A 20,672-nucleotide genomic window follows, 5' to 3' on the forward strand; every position below is an offset into this window, starting at 1 on the left:
CTGTTAAAGTTCTCAGGCATATCTTCGTCTTCTTCACCCTAGAAAGAAAATCATTTGTGATTAATATAAAATCAATCCTAGAAAAGAATTGGTGCCTATCAGAAAAAAATGTGAAGTTCAGTTCTTTAACGTTCCATTCTCGCCAGATGTCCCTTAGTTCAATATCGTCCATCATATCAAAGAAAGATTTAGGTAATCTTGCTCACGTTTGAATATTTTGTGATAGCCCCTTCTTGTCTTTCCTGGTATCCAATCACCCAACAATATACACGATCTGTAATCCCATTGTATTAATTTAGTGTGGAGCAGTTTATAAAATTTTTCTTGTTGTTGGTTGGGGGCATATACTCCCATTAAGAGTGTCTTCTTTCCTTCTATTAATAATTCAATTGCAATATATCTTCCTTGAGTGTCTACTTCAATTAATTCAGCCTTTAAATCCTTTCTTAAGTATATAACTATACCGTTTTTCTTCTCCAAAGCAGATGCCACAAAATGTTGTCCCAATCTTGCATTCATCAAGTATTTCTGGTCATTTGTTCTGATATGTGTTTTTTGCAAGCAAATTACATCATTTTTTAATTGTTTCAAATAGTGGAATATTTTTTTCCTTTTTTGTGATGAATTTAAACCATTAACGTTCCAGGTTAAGAATTTAATTGTCATCTTCAGCTCCCTGAAGCTTTTTAAGAGCCACCTGGAAATTCTGTAATTTCATCTTCGGTCTAGCTCCCCCCACAGCTTCTGTGTTTGTATTTGTAGTTTCTTGAATTGTTATCTGAGCTTGTTGCATCTTTAATTCTTGTTCCTTATATTTAGTAACCGCTCGAGTTTGTCTTTGCTCCATAATTCCTTCTGTCTCCACAAGAAGATTCAAGGCTTGAGCCGCATCCATTGATCCTTGAATATCTTCCTGTCTGGCCTCTCCTGCTTCTTTCCTTTCTCTAAATCCTGGAGATGGAGGGTAACCAATCTTTAATACGTTGCTCTAAAAATCTCTAGCCTTCCAAACTGAGCTGAGACGATATCTTTGTCCCAAGTAGTTCGCCACTAATCTGGCTGGAACTTCCCATCTGTATTGTATCTGACGATTTTTAAGTTCATCCACTAAAAATGCATAGTCTTTTCTAGATCTCAACATTTTAGGTGGAATTTCTTTCAGTACTATCACCTCCTGACCTGCAAATTGGAATTTGGTTTTATAGGATGCTTGTAGTATTACATTCCTTGTATTTCTGGTAGCAAAGTAGATTACAATATCTCTTGGTACTTGTCTCTGTCTGGCAAACCATGAATTAACGTGGTAAATTTTGTCAATCTGCCAATCATACTCAGCCCTGGGTTGACCAATTAGTTTATCAAAAGCTTCTGCAAAAATCTCTTTCAAATTTTCTTTCAGGCCTCTTATTCTCAAAGCAAATTCCATCGCTCTATATTGGGTTATTGTAATTTCTGCCTCTGACTTTTCAGTCTTACTTTGAACATCTTCAACTTTGCTCTCTAAATTAACATTGGGCTGAATAATTTCTTCCACCCTATCCTCCAATGAGGTTACGTAACTAACCAAACCCTTAAAGGCATCCACTATGCCTTCTCTTATTTGTTGATTGTGGGTTTGGATTAAATCCTTGATTTCAGATGTTTCATCAGAGACCTCTTTAAAGGCAGTTGTGATTTTCCCTTCTATTTTTGCTTCTAACACAGAAGCCTGTTCCTTTAAGGCACCTTGAAGAGCTTCAAGAGTTAAAACTTCCCCCACAGGGGGAGGTAATACTGTTTGCAATTTGTTTGTCTGGGCTGGAGAGCTGCCAGCACTCTTTGAAGCAGTTAATTTGGCTTGCTTTGAAGCCATTTCAGCTATTCAAATCACGCAGATGAGTTGTTAAATCCAAAAAGTCCACTTAATCCCCAGATTGTTAAATCTTGTAGCTTGTTAGTAAGTCAATTCTGTTTTCTTTGATCTTGGGAGGCTACAAATCTCCCCTGGGAAAGAGGTTTTCTTCAAATTGTGCACAGATAATACAGGGAAGTGTCTTTGAAAGCACTGCTATGCTCTGACCCCCCTTTCACTTTAAACCAGGGGTGACCTTGGCATTTTAAAACCGGTGGACTTTAACTCCTAGAATTTCCCAGCCAGCATTCCCAGGAGTTGAAGTCCATACATCTTAAAGTTTCCAAAGTTAGACACCCCTGCTTTAAATCATACCTGGCTGGAGCCTAGAGTTACATTTGTGAACTAGGCAGACATTTTTAACATGAAACTCCAAAAGAGTCCAATTAGAAAGGAATATAAACCTAATGTTTATTTATTTATTTATTTTTCAATTTCTATGGCCACCCATCTCAAACAAGTTTATATAATCCTAATAACCCTAACATAAAATTAAGCATAGAAGCTTCACGCTCTTCTCCAGGAGCACCAAGAACCTTTCTGCCTCCGCTGGACTTTGTCTTGATGACATCGCCGCAGCTGCCAGGTGCGGAAGGATGTAGCCAGAGCCGCACTGAGGCAGCCCGGTGGGCAAGCAAGCAAGCGAGGATCAGGCAGCCTGATCCTCCCTCCCTCGCTTGCTCGCCGGGAAGCGTGGAGAAGAGCACAAAGTCCAGCGAAGGCAGTAAGGTTTCCAGCCCAACAGCCCCCGCTACTTCTGGACGTCTATTGCAGTCGCCAGCAGAGGCAGGAAGGTTCTCAGCATTCCCCAGTTGCTTTTGTGGATTCCAAGAGCGCGGAGGAACACGCAGGGAAGAGCACAGTGCTCTGGGAAGCCATGAAAGGGACTGGGGAGTGCAGAGAACCTTCCTGCCTCTGCTGGACTTTGCACGCTCCTCGTGACTGCAACAGATGTCCAGAAGCGGCAGGGGCTGTCGGGCTGGAAGCCCAAACCCCATTAGCCACAAAAGCCACTTCTGGACATCTATTGCTGTCACAAGGAGTGCACGGAGAAGAGCACGAAGTCCAGTGGAGGCAGGAATGTCCTCGGCACTCCCGAAAACCTTCCTGCCTCCACCGGTTGCCCAGCTGGAATGGCCCTGTGCGCACACCTCTTCCTCTTCCCTCCTTCTCCTCTTCACTCCCCAAAGGCTCTTTTCCTCCTTAATGGAGCTCATCTGGAGCCAGGCAGAAGGGATGGGAGGAAAACCACACCTTGGAAAACTTAGCCAGGAAGGGAGGCGGTGAACCAGTGGTGGGCAGGGATGCCCTGGAACGCCCCCATGCTTTGCTGGCAGCCACACCTCCTAGGCAAGTTCAGAGAAGTCCTAGGAGGCCGGCCACATCGCACAAGCTACCGCCCGTGAGCGGCGATGGAACAGGCAGGGCAAGCGGGCGACGGGGGGTAGGGCAGGCGCTCCATGACGAACCTCTTCTAACCGGTGTGGTAGATTTCTGGAAGCTCTTCTACCGAACCAGTTAGAACCGGTAGGAACCCACCCCTGTGCTGCAGCCACCAGAGACTCCTTCCTCGCTGCTGCTTTTTTTCGGGCCAAGAAGTGACACTTCAGAGGGGTTGTCCCCGGATGGCACCACCCACCCAGTCACATGACCTCCAAGCCACACCCACAAAATAGGCCATGGACACAGAATAGATAGTAAAAAAATTAAAAATCTATCCCGGATCTGTATCCCACGCTGTTCTAACTCTACAAATAAAGTCTGCATTGTACAAAATGCTGCTCCACAGATTCTCCTGTTGTAGATGGGCTCTGTATTACTTTCTTGATAATTGCACAATATTGCATGTAGAGACACTCACATGCACACTTCTCAACTTCGGCCAGACTCCATTTGCAGTCTTTAAATCTGCTACATTGATACATTCATCATTTTTGCCTATAGTTAAGATGAGGTAGGCCATTGATTTATCATGCTGCTTCTGATCTGCAGCTGCTAATGGTGCCTGCGGTGGATTAACAATAATATTCCAGAGCTCCTTAGCTTTCAGGCAATGTATCATCTTTGCAGCCCAAATTATATAGTTCTTCTGTTCCAAATGAGGCAGAGAGTTCTCCCTGAATTCAAAAGCAGCCATCCTGCAAGCCTTCTCTGTCTGGTTTCTCTATTACAGTGGTTCTCAACCTTCCTTTCATCTTTCTTGCGTGTGCGAGCAAAATACCCTCCTGGGCCAGGATCATGGCAGCAGGGACCACAACTCCTTCCGCTGCCGCCACTAAGAAGTGAGTAGCTGGCTGTGCTGGGCAGGAGACTCCTCAGCTCCAGACTCAGGTCGGTCCCCTTCATGTTGGTTCAGGAAAGAGCCAAAGCAGCCGTCTCTGGATTCAGAGAGGGAAGAGTTCCAGAGTCCTGCACAAGGAGAGCCCTGTGCAGCGCAGGAGAATTGGAGCTATTCCCTCCCTGCACCCAACCAGCTGCTCCTGATGCTCCCCATTCTCCTCCTTCCTGAGCCAACACGAAGGGGATCACGGCTCACACTGACCTGAGCCTGGCTCTGAGGAGTCTCCTGTGCTGCGTACCCAATTACTCACCCCATTGCGCAGTGGTGACAGTGGGAGGAGAGTCGTCCCCTCTGCCTTGATCCAGGCCCAAGAGAGTATTTTGCTTGCATGGGCGCAAGAGATGAGTGCGAGAAAAGAGCTGGAGCTTTTCCCGACAATGGAGTTGCCTGCGAAAGATGCAGAATCACAAAAGCAGGCAAGAGGCTCGTGCCTTCTCGGGGCAGAGAGCAGATTGCGTGATTGGGTCATCAGGGAGCCAGAGCAGATTGCGTGATTGGGTCATCAGAGGGGCCAAAGCCTATTAAGACTGCTACCCATGCTAACCATGGGTAACAGTCTTAATAGGGAATCTCAGCATACACACATCCCACGTTTCTTCATTTTAATTTAATTTTCACCACCTTGTTTTACGCCTCAGAAATGGTACCTCTTGGCTTCCGTAGCTCTGCCCATCAACCTCCATCACTCAGAGTGAGCTGCTTTCCCAGCGTCCTCTGTGCTGCATGCATCTCTTTTCCCCCTCATTGTCTCCATTCCGGCTCCTACTCCCTCCCACACACACAGACCGCTCCTTCCGCCACGCGGGGAACGCAAGCCGCTCCTTCCCTTCGGGCTGGCTTCTCGCCAGCCTCTCCGTGGGAGGCTCCTCGGTGCCCTCTGTGAAAAGGTTGTTCGACCCCAAAAGGGGTCGTGACCTACAGGTTGAGAATTGCTGCTCTATTAACACAGGCAGTCTCTCAGCTTAATTACAGTTCTGTCTTTCTGTGTGCTCTGGCCCATAACCTGTCAGAATTTGTTGCAGAAATCAAATCCAGAAAGCACACATAGGTAACTGATTCAGGATTCATTAACTTCTCTTTATATACATAATAACACATGAAATAATACATACAATACCATGAGTGGTTCTTCAGTTTCAGATCAGAGCAGCAGATCAGTTTAGTTCTCAGTCTAGACTTGCAGCTTTAGTACAGAACAGTTGGACTAAGCTGCATCCAGGTGCCTAGCTGTCTCCAGCAAATACTGTTTCAGTTTATAAACAGCCCTTAATGGCTGACTTACTTCCTATGCCTATTCATTAGCTGACATTGTTACCATTTCTCTGCCAGTCATGAATTCTTTTTTTATAAAAAAAAATTATTGGACACAGTGTAACCATCCAATATTAAGATATAAAGTTATACATTATAACCACCATGCTTAATTACATTTAGTTTATTCAGTATTTACAAATATAAAAATATTTGTTTTTATCTTTTCACTGTTATAATTTCATATACAATTCTAATCTCCATTCTATAAATCTTAGTCATTGCTTATTTTGGGTATTTCCTTTTTTGTTCCAAACATCGATAAAAATTTGTCCCAGATCTTATAATATTCTTTATTATTCGTCTTTATTCTTCAAGTCCCACATCAATTTATCCATTTCAGCACAAGTCATAATTTTCCTAATTACTTCCTCTTCTTGTGGAATTTCCCTATTTTTCCAGCTTTGGGCAAAGACTATTCATGCTGCTGTAATATGTATTGTTAAGTAAATTACTCCTTGTTATATTTATTGTTTATGATTCCCAAAAGAAATAGTTCGGGTGTAAATTCTATTTCCTCTTCTGTTATCTGTATCAGCCACCTTTAAATGTTCCGCCAATATTCTCTTCTTTTTTGGCATGACCACCACATAGTACGTGCCTGATTCATGATCACATTTCCAACAATTTGACACTAATTTCTAAACATTTTGGCTATTCTCACGGGTGGGAGATGCCACCTATAAAACATTTTATATAAGTTTTCTTTATACGATATTGACAATGTTATTTTCCTATTCCTTTCCCATAGTTCTTGTCATTTATCCAGATGTATATTATAGCCAAAGTTTATCATCCATGCTACCATTGTCTCCTTAACCTGCTCTACTTCCATCTTATATTCCAATAAAAATTAGTAAATCTTCTTTATCAATTTATCATTTGTCCCCAAAAGGATCTTATCTATTGCCATCAGCTCCCTATTAATGCCCCACTCTTTCATATCTTTCAAGTAATGTGATTGGATTTGAAGATAGGACCACCATTCCAATTGTATCCCTTGCTTTTTTAGCTCTTGTCTCGATCTTAATCTCCCTTCATTGTCTATTATATCTTTATAGGTGACCTGTTTTCCCTGGTTGATAAAATTTGGGTGCACTACCGCTTCTAATGTTGATAGTCAAATTGGAACCTTGCTGTAAATTTTCCTCTTGAATTTACTCCATGTTTCTACTAACACCTGTCTTATTAAAATATTGATGTGCTACCTGCTTCCCATACCACAGGAAAGGGTCCCATCCTAAATGTAAATCGTGGCCCTCTAGTGTTAGCTTTCTATTATTTTTTAAATCTATCCATTTTTTTTACCCAGGTAAGCATTGTTGCTTGGTGTTATAATTCCCACTCTGGTACACTAAATCCTCTTTTTTCTTTTACATCTTGCAGAAGTTTAAATTTAATCCTTGGTTTAAATTTAATCCTTGGTTTTTTCCCTTGCCAAATGTATGTATTTTATAGAAATATTTTGGAACAAAAATAATAATTTCAGTAGAATATTCATTTTGATTACTGGTGTTCTTCCAATGAAGGAGAGTCTCAAATTTTTCCACCTCTCCAAATCCTCCTTTATATAATTTGCTAACTTCACATAGTTATCTCTTGATTGATCTACACTTTGCCATTATATAGATTCCTAAGTATTTCATTTTTTCCCCAATTTGAATATTTATTCCTTTGGCCAATTCCTCTTTCTACTTCTCCATCATATTTTAACTATCATTTTGGTTTTATCTTTATTAATTTTCAATCCGGCTACCTTCCCATAGTCTTCTAGTACCTCCATCAGCCTCAGATCTGATTTTAGTGGTTCTTCAAGAATAAAAACCAAGTCGTTTGCAAATGCTTGCCATTTATAGACTTCTTTCCAATTTCCAGACCTTTAATTTGAGTTTCTTTCTGTATTATTCTTTCTGTCGGCTGTGACCAGGGGGGCATTTGCCCAGGTTCGCCTGGTCCGCCAGTTACGACCCTACCTGAATCGGGAGGCTCTCACAACAGTCACTCGAGCCCTTGTGATCTCTAGGCTGGAATACTGCAATGTGCTCTACATGGGGCTGCCCCTGAAGTGCATCCGGCGACTGCAGTTAGTTCAGAATGCGGCCGTGCGAGTGATAGTGGGCGCACCTCGGTTCGCCCACATAACACCCATCCTCCGCGAGCTGCACTGGCTACCTGTTGATCTCCGGGTGCGCTTCAGGGTGCTGTTGACCATCTTTAAAGCCCTTCATGGTAGTGGATCTGAGTACTTGAGAGACCGCCTTCTGCCGATTACCTCCCTCCGACCGATAAGATCGCACAGACTGGGCCTCCTCCGAATTCCATCCGCCAGTCAATGTCGACTGGCGACTACACGGAGGAGAGCCTTTTCTGTTGCAGCTCCGACCCTGTGGAACGATCTCCCCGTCGAGATACGCACCCTCACCACCGTCCAAGCCTTCCGCGCAGCCCTCAAGACCTGGCTATCCCAACACGCCTGGGGATAAGCTTCTAATTTGCCCCACCCGAGTGTTGAATGTTGAATGTAAGTTGTGTTTTTATTATTTTATTTTGCTCACATATTGTTTATTTTGAATTGCACCCCCTCCCTAATGATTGTAAGCCGCCCTGAGTCCCCTCAGGGAAAAGGGCGGCCTATAAATCCTAATAAAATACTAAAAATACTAAAATACTATTATCCTTGTTAACACTTCTAGAGACAATATAAATAGCAATAGGGATAGAGGACATTCTTGCCTCATATCTTTCTGTATTTAAAGCACTTTTGTCACCTCTCCATTCACTTATTACTTTAGCTTCTTAGAGTGTATCGCCTGAAACATATTTAAAAATTTATCGCCATATATTTCAATTGTTGTAACATAAATTCCCAATTAATGCTGTCAAAAGCTTTTTGTGCATCTAAAAATAACAATGCCACCTGTGTTCCACTATGTATCTTGTAATATTCTAAGACATCTAATATTATTCTTATATTATTTTTCATTTGTCCTTTTGGTAGAAAACCATTTTGGTTAGTGTGTATAAACTCATTTAGGAATCTTTTTAATCATTTGGCTATTATTAATGTGAACATGTTGTAGTCTGTATTTAGCAAGAATATGGGCCTATAGTTCTTAATTAGCATCCTGTCCGAGTTCTCTTTTGGTATCAGCACAATGTTTGCCTCCACCCATGATGGTGGTATCTTTGCTTCTTCCAATACTGCATTATATACTTCAAGTAGGATTTCTCCTAGACTGCCTTGCAGTTCTTTATATATTTCTATTGGTAGTCCTTCAGGACCTGGTGTCTTATTGGTTTTTTTGTTTTCTTTTTGGACCGTGTCCATTAGTTCCTTCATCCTTAGCATATTTTTGATTTCTTCCAGGATTTTTGGCAATTCTGCTTTCTCAAGACATTGTATTATTTTCTCTTCTGCCTGGCAATCAGTTTCTTTATATAGTTTCTCATAAAATTTCTGGGCTATCTTTTTCTTCTCCTCATTTTGGTAACATACAGTATATTCCCCTCATAATCTTGTAATTTGTTAATCCATCTCTTCTCGGTTTGTTTTTTCAATTTGTACGCTAGCCATTTCTTTGGCGTGTTAGCGTTCTCAAAAATATCTTTTTTATTTGTTGTGCCAGGTCCTTCTTTTCAAGTATATTCAATTTATGTCTAATTAAGTCCATTTGTTGTTTTATATTTCTTTCTTGGGGCTTATTTTGTAGTTTCCCCTCCAGTGTTTTGTATATTTTTTCCAAAAAGTTCTTTCTTTCCTTTTTTTAATTTATTTTCTTTTGCCATATAAGATATAGCAACTCCCCTCATGTATGCCTTCACTGTATTCCATAAATTTTGTAGAGATGTATCTTCTTTTTTGTTTTCTTTAAAGAAGAGATCTAATGATTAGTCACTGTTAATTTAAATTCCTCGTCTTTTAAAATCGATCTTTTCAGTGTCCATCTTGTCATCCACTTTTTCCCTATCAAATATATTTTCATGGGGTTGTGATCCGCCCAGAGATTCATGTCAATTTCAACTTTCTTCACCTCTGATTTCAATTATGTGTAAGTTCAGACTATATCGAGTTTGGACCATGACTGATGTCTGCTCGAGTAATATATATATTGAATTCTCTGACAGCTTAATGCTTCTTCATTTGCTGCAATACTTTATTTAGCTTTTCTATTCATATTCAATATTCTATTGCCAATTAACTTTCTAAATTGAAATTTATTCTGTTTTGATTATGTTTTCGGGTTACATGATCAGTTTGGGTTTTTGTTGTATAAAATACCTGTTATCTTTGGATGAAGAGTAATTTTATTGTATCTTAAATTAATAATTAGAAGGAAGAAAACTAGAGAAAGATTTTGGTTATGGTTTCCAGAGGAATGAAAAACATTCTCTTTTAAGATCAAACTTGCAAGGTTATTTACTAAATATACTGATTAAATATACAGGAAGGTTACCCTCTGAACCCAGATCACAAAACAAAAATCAAGAATAGCAAAAATAAACTTTGCCTTTATATATTCTCTTCCCCAATAAAAAAAATAAAATGGAAAATATATCAAAGATACTGTCAAAGACCTGGTTAGGTATTCTTTTCAAGATACATGACAATGACTCAGAAGTTGGATATGAGTCACTACTTTGATCCAGTTCTTAAAAATATAATTTACACTTAACAAAAGCGTAGTGTTCAAATTTCAAGAGGTTAATACTTTTTCTACACTTGCCATTTTCCAGAAATCCCATTTTACAAAGTTAAACTAAGGATATCCACAGAAAAGTACACAGGGTGATTATAAATCACAAAAAGTGGTTTCTGTCAAATAGAGTAAATAGTTGGGTTTGATTAACTTTGAAAGGAGAATATTAACAGAAAACAGGATAACTATCTTAAAGTATCTGAAAGATAACAGAACTGAGCCCAACATTTCTGTTGGTAATTGAGACATTTGTTAAGTGAGTTTTGCCCCATTTTAAAACCTTTTTTCCCACAGTTGCTAAGTGAATCACTGCAGTTGTTAAGTCAGTAACATGGTTGTTAAGTGAATCTGGCTTCCCCATTGACTTTGTCAAAAAGTTGCAAAAAGTGATAGCATGACCTCTAGATACTGCAACCATCATAATATGAATCAGTTGCCAGGCGTCTGACTATGGGGATGAGGAAATGGTTGTGTGAAAAACAGCCATAAGTCATTTTTTTCATGGCCCTATTTTCAAATGGTCACTAAATGAACTGTTGTTAATTCAAGGACTACCTGTATTTGTTTTTAAATATTGCAGAAAACAGGACAAGAAACAATGGCTAAAAATTGCAAAGAAGAATATTGGATAAAATTTTCAAATATTTTTTTTAAAGAGTGGGGCTACATTGTAGTGGAAGAGACTGATTCAGGAGGCAGTGAATTCTCTTCCCCTGCAGTTTCTTTAAAGAAAGTATGATATATTTTTTTCCCATGTATCCAATACTACATATTTTGTACTCCTGAAGGATGACTTGGCTACCTAGCTAACAATGTTTCCCCCCAAAAAAGACCCAATCTTATATTGGGGTTTTTTTTTTGCCTCCAGGTCTTATTTTCGGGGGAAGTCTTCCACTGACTCACCTCATGGTGACAGCCGTGACAGCCCTGCCCCAGCAGGAGCCTGTACGGCTGTTGCCAGCCCACTTCTTCTGCTGTCACTTGCATGCTTCTGTTTCACTGTCAGAAGCCTTCAGGAAAGGCCTCTACAGCGAGAAACGAGCTCTGATGGTGCCTCTGATGCTGAAATGGAGGTCAGGGGGCACTGTGTGTGTTCAATTCAGAACAATTCAGGCCTTTCCTGAAAACCTCTGACATCGAAACGGAGGCCAGGGGCAACAAGTGCCAGCAGCAGCAAAAGGCTGCGGAAGAAGTGGGCTGGCAAGGCAAGGCAAATGTTAGGGTATGCAAGGCCTGGCTGCAACTGTCAGGAGGTAATCAGCTTCACACGCACCCATCCCCATCCTAGATAGTTTGATTTTTACCTGTGCGCCTTGCCCCACCCTGGCATCCAGGTTCAGCAGAGTGAACGCGGTCTTAACTAGGGCTTATATTGGACACACGTGTAAAAATCAAGCTAGGACTTATTTTCAGGATAGGTCTTATTTTCAGGGAAACACGGTACCTAACCACAGCTATGATTTTGTAGTTGTTTCCTCAAGCAACAATGAGTTATTCAAAGTGTTTATACTATTGTTATCATTGTTACACAAGGGCCATTTTAGTTTCTTGAATTCAGATGTATCCAGAGAATTGTAAAGAAGAGATCTATAGTTACTAAAGAAAAAAGTAGAAGTCTGGGATATTTATAAAAAATTAAAGTACCAGTAAAAGGGAACTACAGGAGAAGAAAAGATTAAGGGGAACAAGAAAGAAAATACAATGGGGAGAGATCATATAATAGCTTGGGAACATAACAACCTCTTCAAAAATGTTCTGAATATGAAGGTGAAGTAATTTGGAGATGAATATATAAAAAGCAAGACCTAACTCCCTTTTCTAGTTTATTTTGAGAAACGAAATAGAATAAGTATATCCTCACTGCTGGGGAAGAAGTATCACCAACTTTATCTTGATTTTGATTTCAGAAATTATTACACAATATATCAAAAGCAATTCATTTTTTTATAAAGCATGGGCAGAAAGTTTTTTTCTGGAGCTTATGGAAGAATAAATAGGCTGTGCTTTATACAACAAATATATGGGTTATGAAATATAAATCACACAAGCCAAATGACTCAAACTAATCAAGTTTTGAATGGTGTACATCGTAAGATAACATTTGTCTGTACAAATATCATCTTATTGTGATATTTATTACTTGAAATTTTGAGAATTTGGATACCTCACAGAAGAATTTAAAAGACAACTAGTAACTTAAGTAAACATGCTTAGAAAATATGAATCTAATACAACACAATGTAGTAATTAAGAAGATAAATGGAAAAATTAAAAAAAGATAAAGACAAGAGAACAATTAGCAGGCAAAGGGTTTGTTTGTGATTACTCCATTATAGAATTTTTGAAAGATTTAAACTTGATTTTTTAAAAAGCTTTGTTTTAACAGGGAAAAAACTAAATTGGATATCAATTTATGTTCTGAAGATGACCACTTGATTGGTAAAGTAGATAAAATAATACTGAAGATGAACCTGAAAGACAAGTATGTAAAAGACTGCAAGGTAAAATGGGCAAGAAAAATTGAGTATAATATAATACTAGATAAATGGGAGAATTTATGGACTAAAATTTACTTTGAAAAATAGTTTGCATGAAGGCCCCCAGTGACAGTAACCATTTTCTCATCCATAGCAAATTGAATTAAATTCTTGTTAGATGCAGATGAATATGAGACAGTTAACATTCCTTAGTTTTCCTTTTTTTTAGCTAGCCTGATACTTAAAACTTTATGCAGAGAAATAAGAGAAAGTACTTAAAGTGATTAGAACAACAGAAGTGATTGAGTTAAGTAGATGATATGGCGGGATTACCATAGCAGAAAAAAAGGCTGCATTATTAATGTCCGATATCTGCTTGATTACTGGCTTAATTTAAGACTTAGCAGCAGTGGAAAATATATGCAGCTTGTGTTTGAAGATAATTAAAACAGACCTGCCAGATATCCTACAATCAGAAATCCTCACTTACTTGTATCAAAAGTACCGATTATATTATTTAATGTGATGCTGAAATGTTTGTAAGAAAATAAGCTCAGTGAACTTCAACTCCAAATAATTTAAACCTCAATCTCATCACATAAGCACCTCTGACACTGAATAACAATGTTCAATCTAGTGGATCAAATTAACTGGAGTTTAAATCAGCTTCATTCTGATTTTCACTTAATGCTTCATTATCTACGAAGTTGTGGGGGGGAACTATTGGGGGAAAGGTTAGTGAGTGTGATAAGGATCTAGCTAAGTTATCATAAATCATTTACCCTGGAGGGTTTTTAGACACTTTCCAACTGGCCAGATATCAAACTAGTTTAACAAAAGTCTATTTTGGTGCAACAATAGAGAGAACTGAAAACTGAAGATGGATTTTTTCCTTGATCTCTTACAAGTGGATATAAAACTGTCAGACAAAAATAACAATCTTTACCTGCTATTTACTAGGACATTAAATGGCAATGACTCTTTATATCCTTTATAGAACAACCTCCAAAAGTTAAGGATGCAGGAAAATTAATGATAGATAAAAATCAATATGCTACAATAACTATAAAATAAATTCAAATTATAACTGATTCTAGGTCAACTAATGAAACAAGCTTCTGTAGAAGGTAACTAAAGTTTATGCTCTTTTTTAATAAATAGGTGCTAATTTTAATATTTAATAAAAATTGAAACATATAATTATTCTTTTTTATCTTTTTTATGTTATCCTGTAAGAAATATCAATAGGCTATCACAGAAAACCTTAATAAACTATAACTTGATTGATTTCCATATAAACTCCCTCTACACACACACCTATTATTTAATTCTTTGTTACATTTTTACTTACTGACTCAATAGTAGTAACTGAGAGGGATCTTGGACTCCTAATGGACAATCTCCCAAATATGAGTCAGCAGTGTACTGCTGTTTCCAAAACAGTCAATGCTGTCCTAAAATGAATACCTGCCTTCCTGTCAAACAGGCAACAAATAGTTAAAATAGGGAGGGCCCTATCAAATTTGGCACCAGTTAACAGTGGTGACCCCCAAGGTAGCATTTTAGGACCCACACTCTTTCTGCTTTACATCAATGACCTATGTGATCATATTAAAAGCAGCTGCATCTTCTTTGCCAATGACATAAAATTATTTAGTACCACTGACAAGGCTGCTGCCCTACAAAGTGACCTTGACAATGTGTCAAAATGGTTCCACAATTGGCAACTCCAAATTTCAAGTAATAAATGCTCTGTCCTACAGAGTCACTGCAGCAATGTTCTGATGAAAAAGGACACAGTTATGGAAGTGTCTAACTGCCCAGGCCGCAGCTTGATGGCATCTTTGTAGAGCCTGGTCTGACCTCTTGTCCTCCGGTTTCAATACTTCCTCAGGAGCCCCTGGAATGGTTGTGGAGATGTAGAGCACTGCGATTGGGGCATCCACAGTAATTGGTTGGAGACACTTGCCCAGCTCAGGTGCAACATTGTAAAATCACCTGACCGTGGATGATGGCATAGGCCCCAAGGTAGGAGAGGCTCATTGCTGCTGTATGACATCCACAAAAAGTTTAGGAGAATGAATGGGCTCCGCTTCTGTAGTATGTTCAGAAAACAGTGGGTTAGTGGAAGCAAGAGGAACTTCTGCAGTTATAGATGCTGCCTTAGATTTGCAGAAGCGTTGGCCTTGAATAACAAGGACTTGAAGAGAGATGGCTGAAATAAACCTGAAAAACCAGGCTGCTCAGGTGCCATGCCCTTGTCCTCTGGCAGGTCAGCATCTCTTATGTCCCCTTCTTCCGAAACAGGAGACTAGCTACATGGAGAATGAGTGGGTGAAGTTGCCTCGAACCCAGGTAAAGTACCTGCCTGCTCCTGGGGCAGTAAGGGGGTTGCAGAGGGAGCCCGTTTAGACTGGTGGTGAAGGCCAGCTGCAATGCCCTGTCTAATTGCATTGGCTATAATTTCCTGAAATTTGGCATGGCCATAGAGTCAGACCTCACCGCAGTGCATAGCCCTGCAGCAATTGGAATGAAGGTGGCTTCTGACTCCACCCTATGTGCACACTAGGGTTGATCCACCAAGGCTGCAGTGCTATATAGATCAGTCATGGAGCCTCATAGGCCAGAGGTACTGATAGAAAGCACAGGGCTGAGGGGTGCATTTAAGTCCTCAGGGCCCCCTGGTGACAAGTTCAAGGTGTGCCTGGAATGGGAGTGCCCTGATTCCCCCCCTGCTATGGGAACCTTGAGGCTTTTGGTTGCCAGCCTTGGAGCAAAGGCGCTCCAAAGTCTTTTCTCTTCTTTTTTCATATTTGGAGACAGCTTTAGATCCTTTTTTGGACTTCCCTGCCTTAGAAATAGTCTTTGATCTACTTTGGTGTCCTGCAGAGGCAGAAGCTGCAGGTGATAAATCCCTGGGCTCTTGACAGGTCAGGTCCCTGCCTCTAAGTGAGCCTGCCTCACTGACATTGGTATCTGCTGTGCCCTCCATTTTGAATCATTGACAGGGGAAGGACCGCTCACCTGTCAAACGGCCACTTCACGAGCAATCTGAGCTCTCTGATTGTCTTTAAGATCATTTGCTGAGGGCTCAAGACTTCCTGGGAGGAGCCTACTGGTGGGGGCAGCAAAAAATCAGCTGCCTCCGAATTCCTGGCTACGTACCTGTTTAGAGGATCTTCCATCTGACGTCTTATCAGGTTTTCTTATCCTTCAGGCAAGAAGGAAAGAAGAAACTGTTTTGCTGGCAAATGCTCTTCGATTTTTGCAGCTTTTGTGCTTGCAAGGAAAGGGGGGCTAGCCCAAGGCAGAACGGCTGTCCGTGCTGGGAACTTCAAACTGCCTTGTGCAGGACAAAGTAGGTCTCTCCCACTCTGCTCAAAGTTTTGTTTGATTTATTCTTATCACGAGCTGAATCCGTTTACTGTGGACAATAATTGCTTATCAACATTTTAGCTTTTTTTCTTTTTCTCCTCCGAAAAATTATTTACTCAGAGGCTTCTAAAATGGCGCCGAGCAGGCTGGTTTCTCCGGTAATAACGAACACTTTTTACTAAATCCTCACAAGAATTCAAAACAAAAGAGATTGCTTATCATTTGTTTTGGTTTCACAATAGAAGAATTTTACTCCTTCATTAACCTTGCTTATTTGGAAGTTAAATGGTGATGAATCTGCTGAATGGTCTTGTTACAATGTTTACTCACTGAAAGTTTTGCCAAGCCTTAAACTTCAAAATAAAAGCCTCTTTACTTAAAGCTGCATATTCAGGCAATAGAGTTTCATTAACTGCAGGCAGATAAATTTTGAAATGGCCTCAAAACCAAATATTAACTTGAAGTCGTCACCCTCTACTTCCAGGGGCACATCCTCAGTGCCTGGCACAAAGCTGCAGCCTCCGCTTCCTACACCCCCTGCTGGGGATGTGTTAACGAAAGAATTTTTCCTGAGTAATCTAAGCGAGGCTCTTAATGCACAGACAATTAAAATGGAAGATAAGTTTAGAGATAATAGAGAGGTGGTAAAGCAGGAGAGAAAAGAGGAAATAAAAGAAATGAAAGAAGAAATTAAAAGTGAAATAAAAGGACTTAAACAGGAGCTGTATGAGAAATTTGATGCTAAGGTTGATAAAATTAGAGACGATATGCTGAGTCTTGTAACTGTATTAACAGAACATATTTCTGGAGTGGAAGATACTCTAGAGGTTCTTAATGATGCCAATGCTAACTTGACAGTGAAAACAGAGGTAGTGGAACAAAAAGTGGAAAATGCTGAAAAAGAAATTATTATGATACAGTACCGACAAATGGAGTTCGCATTAAGAGTAAGGGGGCTGCGTGAGGAGAAACAGGAGAACCTGAAACAGATCCTATCGGAAGCTTTTGACCGCCTGATGGGAAGACCAGGGACCAATCAAGACTGGCAAATTGACAAAGCTTACCGCGTTAACTCCTGGCTGGCAAAGCAGAAGCAGCTTCCTCGAGACATCGTTATATACTTTACTACAAGAGAGTTTAGAAATATGGTACTGCAAGCATCTTATAACACTAAGCTTCAAATTGGCGGTCAAGACCTGGTTGTTTTGAAAGAGATACCACCTCAAATGTTAAGAGCCAGGAGAGACTACGCTTTTTTGGTCGAAGAACTCAGAAATCGTCAGATACAGTATAGATGGGATGCACCATTTGGCATCATATTTACATTTGATAAGCAAAGGTACCGCCTCAACTCTGTATGGAAAGCCCGAGATTTTTATTATAATACATTGAAGGCCGGACACCCTGCACCATCTGGACCTAGAGAAAGACCACAAGAAGGACAGGATAGACAGCAAACTACACAACCACCAGATAAGATGGAGCATCTCTCTTCTCTAGAAGTGCAAGGTGCTATGGAACCAAGACCTAGCCGCATGACTACTAGACGTATGGAGAAACAAGCTAAAAAGCAACAGCATCAACAATCATCGGCCATCGATCAAGGATCTACAACAACAAATCTGGAAGCAATGGGAGGAGCTAGACCTAAGGTTAAACAGGCCGTGCAGGAAGCTGTAAAAATGCTTCAACCAACCAAAGATGACAACTAAGATTTTAACATGGAATGTCAACGGACTGAACTCTCCACAGAAGAGGAAGAAAATATTTCATTATCTCAAACAGTTTAAGAACGATGTAATTTGTTTGCAAGAAACTCATATCAAGTCAACTGATCAAAAATATTTGATCAACTCAAAACTTGGTCAACATTTTGCAGCTTCTGCTATGGAAAAGAAGAATGGTATAGTTGTATACTTAAGAAAAGATATGAAAGCTGAATTAATAGAAGCAGATCCCTTCGGAAGATATATTGCTTTAGACTTAATCTTAGAAGGGAAAAAGACATTACTTTTGGGAATTTATGCTCCCAATCAACAGCAAGATAGATTCTATAGAAATCTTCATGCTAAATTAGTACAGTGGGACTATAGTTCCTGTATACTATTGGGTGACTGGAATGGAGTGATAGACACTAAGAGAGATAAGAAGATTTCCCGCCTAAATACCAAGATGCGAGCAAAGTTACCCAAATCTTTCTTTGACATTATGGATGATTTTGAATTGAGAGATATTTGGCGAGAAAGAAATGCAGAGGAATGTGACTTCACTTTCTTCTCGGACAGGCATCAATCCCTCTCAAGGATTGATTTTATTCTAACCATTAATGATTTGCTTTCTAGGGTCAAGAAAACAAAGATTGCAGCTAGGATCCTTTCGGACCATAACCCAGTTTGGATGGAGTTGGGAAGGGTAGTGCAGGCAAGAAGGTCTTGGAGATTGAATGAAAACTTATTTAGATATGAAAAGTATATTAATGATTGTAAAAAATTACTATCTGAATATTTTGTTTTGAATATGAATAAGGGTACATCTATGGAATTTGTATGGGACGCAAGCAAAGCGTATATGAGAGGAGTTTTGATGAATATAAATAAAACACATAGAAATAAGCAAGGGTTAAAACGAACAGAACTGGAAGAGGAAATTAAGAGAAAAGAGCTCGAGTTAACAATGAACCCAGACGATACAAAGGTTAAGGAAGCTATTAACATATTAAAATCTCAATTTGACATGTTGATCTCTGACCAGGTGGCTACTAATCTATTATATGCAAAACACAATACTTTTTGTAATGCAAACAAACCTGGCAGATGGTTAGCTTATCAGATTAGGAAAAAAAGGAAAACTCGAAATATATCTAAACTGATTTACAGAGGGAAGGAGGTGTTTCAACAGGAAGAGATTCAAAAGGCTTTCGGGGAATTTTTTACAGAACTGTATAAAGGGGATAAAATTAATGGTTTAGACATAGACAAATATTTAGACAAAGAGAAAATACCTTCAGTTAGAGAAGAACACAGGCAAAAACTGAATCAACCAATAACCTCGGGGGAAATCCTGCAGGTAATTAAGCAATTAAAGTCAGGGAAAGCACCAGGTACAGATGGCTTGACAGCGGTTTACTATAAAAACTTACAGTTAGAAATGGTAGAACCTCTTAGAGAATTATTTAATATGATTCAAACGGAAGGTAAAGTCCCTCCATCTTGGAAGACAGCGTTTATATCTTTGATACCCAAAGAAGATCAAGATACTACTCAACCCAAAAATTATAGACCTATTTCATTACTGAATGTAGATTATAAAATTTTTACTAAAATATTAGCAAATAGGTTAATGTTGGTCACACAACAATTGATACATACGGACCAAACAGGTTTTATACAAGGGAGATAGATGAAAAGTAATGTTAGATTAATTATTAATGCATTAGAATATTTGGGAAAGAACAACCAGATCCCTGCTGCGTTTATATTTTTGGATGCTGAGAAGGCCTTTGATCGAGTTAACTGGCAATTTCTGTTGAAGATATTGCAAAAAATGCAGATAGGAGATAATTTTTTACAGTCAATTAAAGCAATATACCAACAGCAAACAGCACAAATCATAGTCAATGGAAGTTTAACAGACTCTTTTCAAATTGGAAAAGGTACAAGACAGGGCTGTCCTTTGTCCCCATTATTGTTTATTATAACTTTGGAAGTATTGTTGAATAAAATACGGGGCTTGGATGGTTTAAAAGGGATCAAGATTAGGCAGCAAGAATATAGAGTCCGCGCTTTTGCGGATGATTTGGTCATAATATTGGAACAACCGCAGGAATCCAGTATGGTTTTAATGAATATGATTAATCAATATGGTCAAGTGTCGGGCTTTAAAATAAACTTAGGAAAAACCAAAATATTAGCTATAAATATGAATATTAAACAAAAGGAAGAATTAGGATTGATGCTAATGGTTGTGGAGATGTAGAGCACTGCGATTGGGGCATCCACAGTAATTGGTTGGAGACACTTGCCCAGCTCAGGTGCAACATTGTAAAATCACCTGACCGTGGATGATGGCATAGGCCCCAAGGTAGGAGAGGCTCATTGCTGCTGTATGACATCCACAAAAAGTTTAGGAGAATGAATGGGCTCCGCTTCTGTAGTATGTTCAGAAAACAGTGGGTTAGTGGAAGCAAGAGGAACTTCTGCAGTTATAGATGCTGCCTTAGATTTGCAGAAGCGTTGGCCTTGAATAACAAGGACTTGAACAGAGAGCCCTCTGATTGTCTTTAAGATCATTTGCTGAGGGCTCTTTGCAGTGTTAAACAAAAGTGTTGATTTGCTGACAGGCTATCAATGAGGCGATGTAATCGCTAGCTCCATCCTCCACTGACAGCCGTGTGGGCACGCTTTTCCTATCGGGTGGGATATGTCAGCCTCATAAATCTGTAAAGCAGCCGGTTCAGGGATTGCCAAGCCCTTCAAAAGCTGCCCTTATCATAAACGATCGCAACATATCTGAGCCAGGGAGAGCATGGAGCTCGGCAACCCAAAGAGAGTGCCAACTTAAAACAGTCCCAAATTCAAGGC

General features: G+C 39.7%; 1 protein-coding gene across 5 annotated transcripts in view; it reads right to left on the minus strand.

The window, feature by feature from the left end:
* The window catches only part of ELMO1 (engulfment and cell motility 1), a 532,924-nt gene that overhangs the window by 254,243 nt on the left and 258,009 nt on the right, over positions 1 to 20,672 (minus strand). The window lies entirely within an intron of this gene.

The sequence above is a fragment of the Thamnophis elegans genome, chromosome Z (genome assembly GCF_009769535.1).
Source record: "Thamnophis elegans isolate rThaEle1 chromosome Z, rThaEle1.pri, whole genome shotgun sequence".
NCBI lineage: Eukaryota > Metazoa > Chordata > Lepidosauria > Squamata > Colubridae > Thamnophis > Thamnophis elegans.